The sequence below is a fragment of the Lathyrus oleraceus genome, chromosome 5 (assembly GCF_024323335.1).
Source record: "Lathyrus oleraceus cultivar Zhongwan6 chromosome 5, CAAS_Psat_ZW6_1.0, whole genome shotgun sequence".
Taxonomy (NCBI): domain Eukaryota; kingdom Viridiplantae; phylum Streptophyta; class Magnoliopsida; order Fabales; family Fabaceae; genus Lathyrus; species Lathyrus oleraceus.
In genome coordinates, this window is record NC_066583.1 from 362377271 (window position 1) to 362380637 (window position 3367).

Below are 3367 nucleotides of genomic sequence, written 5' to 3' on the forward strand. Positions count from 1 at the left end.
TTTAGTGGATTTCCTTCTTGGCTTGGTAGCCCCTAGACGTAGGTGAGTTGCATCGAACTGGGTTAACAATTGCTTGTGTCTCTTGTATTACTATTATTTATCTTTATCCTGTGTGTTTTACTCAGATATTAGTGTCGTGACATTACCTTCGACATCTCATATTTGATACCAGAATTTCAATTGGTATCAGAGCAGACATCCTGCTCTGGTTCTGGGTGAGATCTAGGGATAATAGTTTCTGGTACTATGGAGAGAGATGGAGGATCTGTTCACAAGCCACCAATTTTGGATGGATCTAACTATGACTATTGGAAACCTCGAATGGTAGCTTTCCTAAAATCTCTTGATAATAAAGCTTGGAAGGTTGTGTTAACAGGCTGGGAACATCCAGTAGTTACTAAGGAAGGAGAAGCCATTACTGATAAGAAGCCTGAAGAACAATGGTCCAAGGAGAATGATGATCTAGCCCTTGGAAACTCTAAAGCATTGAATGCCATATTCAATGGAGTAGACAAGAATATCTTCAAATTGGTAAAGAACTGTGAGGTGGCTAAAGATGCTTAGGACATTCTCAAAACCACTCATGAAGGCACCTCTAGAGTGAAGATGTCTAGACTACAGGTGCTCACCTCCAAGTTTGAAAATTTAAGGATGAAAGAAGATGAAAATATTCATGAATTTCATACGAGTATCCTTGAAATTGCTAATGCCTCAGGAGCCCTGGGATAGAAGATGTCAGATGAAAAATTAGTAAGAAAAATACTCAGGTCACTCCCTAAGAGATTTGCTATGAAGGTGACAGCCATAGAAGAGTCTCAAGACATCTCCAATATGAGAGTTGATGAGCTAATTGGTTCCCTCCAAACATTTGAGATGGGAATATGTGATGGATCTGAAAACAAAACCAAAAGCGTAGCCTTCATATCAAACACAGAGGAGGAAAATGGTCAAGATGATGATGAAGATCTTGCAAATGATGTAGCAATGTTGGAAAGACAGTTCAACAGACTGTTGAAAAAGATGGATGTAAGATCTAAGGCTAATGTCAAGAACATTTCATCTGACATCAGTAAATCCAACAATGCTGGAAGAAGAACAAGGTCTGATGATAAGCCCAAAGAAGGAAAAGGAGTACAGTGCCATGAATGTGATAGGTATGGACACATTAGAACTGAATGTGGAACCTACCTCAAGAAACAGAAGATGAGTCTTGCTGCCACTTGGTCTGATGAGAGTGAAACAGAAGAGTCTGCAAATCTGGTGACTGCCTTGACTGGAAGATAGGGTTCTGATGAAGACTCAAGTGATGATAAAGTAACCTTTGAAGAGTTGGCCACTACCTACAGAAAGTTGTGTCTCAAAAGTGCAGAGGTGTGTAAACAGGTTGAAAGCCAGAAGAAGGTAATAACTCAACTTGAGAATGAGAAGGTAGACCACTTGGAAACCATCTCCAAATTAAAAACAGAAGCAGTGGTTCTGAATGCCAAGCTAGATGAAAGTCAACAAGTTGAAATCCAGAAGAAAGTGATAGTACAGCTGGAGAATGAGAAGGCAGAACATGTGGAAACCATTTCCAAGTTAAAAACTGAAGCTATGTTCTTGAATTCTAAACTGGAAGATGGTGCTTCCAAGTGGAAGTTTGTCATTCAAATGAGGGTTGCTGTTGAGAGGGAGCTAGGGAAGGAGGCTGTAGAGGTGAAGGAAGTTATGGAATTGATTAAGACTGCTGGACTGATGAAAGTTGTTGTTGCTTTTCCCTAATGCTTTGAAGGGTTAGTGAAAGAGTTTGTTGTGAATATCCCAGAGGATATTTCTGAAAAGAGTAGCAAGGAATTCTGCAAGGTCTTTGTGTGAGGTAGATGTGTAAGGTTCTCCCCAACCATAATCAATAAGTTCCTAGGGAGAGGAACTGAAGGAGGTGTGGAGTTAGAGGCTACAGACAATGAAGTCTGTGGGACTATTACTACTGGCCAAGTCAAGGAATGGCCTAGCAAGAAGCATCTTTCAGCTGGCAAGTTAACTGTTAAATATTCCATCTTGCACAAGATTGGTTCAGCCAACTGGGTGCCAACTAACCATATCTCAACCATCTTTAATGGTCTTGGAAGAATCATATATGCTATTGGAACCAGGCTAAACTTTGATTTTGGAAGGTTTATGTTTGAACAGATTGTTAGACATGCCTCCACTAATGCAGTAAAGCTGCCTATTGCCTTTCCATCTATCATTTGTGGAATTATCTTAAGCCAGCAATCAGGCATTCTCAACACAAGTGTGTAAGACCCCAATTTTGTCCCTAAGATCCCTCATGGCATCCTACCATATCCTTTCATTGCCTCAAGGATCATTGTGCACCTTGCCTGCTTCCCTGTGGGTGGGTTATATTTTTTGAGTGTGATTCTTGATCACCAAGCATGTTTTGCATTTGTATATCATTGCTTTTCATCTGTTCACTAACCAAAAGTACAAAAATATGTCATCTAACCTTTGCCTTGCAGATGAAGCAATCTTAGGTCAAAGCAGTCAAAGGCAGCCATTGAGTAGTAGATGGTGGGCATTCTTGAGAATTTGGACCCCATGATCATTAATCAAGAGTTCATATGAGCTATGATGCCATTTTAAAGCAAAATCCCAAGTGGTAGAGGCTTGAATCTCATCAAGGCATTCTTCAGTCAACTGAAACCCTAGCCAGTCAACTGCTCAGTCAACTGTTGGATTTGGAGGTGGGAAGTGATGGGAAATACTTCATTCATGTTCAAACAAGTCTCATTTGACATTTCAAACATCAACATTGAAGAAAATAAAGTCAGGTCAAAACCATCCAAAATAGTAAGTGACCTATAATTTGGAATTGCCAAAAATGGAAAGGTTTTCTCCTCAAGATTACATCATCAAGAAAGCTTCAAATGAAATTTTATTGAACATGAAAGTTGTAAATCTTTCTCTCCCATTTCCAAAAAGTCCAAGATCATCCATTTCTCATGTGTGGTTAAGGAATTATGATCAAAACATGGCCAAGTGTGGATTGAACTTCAAAAGTGCATAACTTTCAAACCAATGCTCCAAATCATGTGGCTCTTTTTGCTAAATTCTTCTCATGACCTATAATTTCATAATCTTGCATTGCATTGCATCATTTCTCATCACATGAAATTTTGCATTTTCACTTGAACTTTGGAGGGAAATTTCACAATTTAAAATTGGTGAATAATTTGGATATTTTGCAATTGCCAATGTTTTTAAAATGTGTTTTTAAGTGAAAATACAAAACAATTCATGTACTGTTCATGCCTAATTGCCATGCAAGGGTGAAATGACCAAATTTGCAAAACACCTCCATTTTCCCTAATTTCAATTACCAATTGAT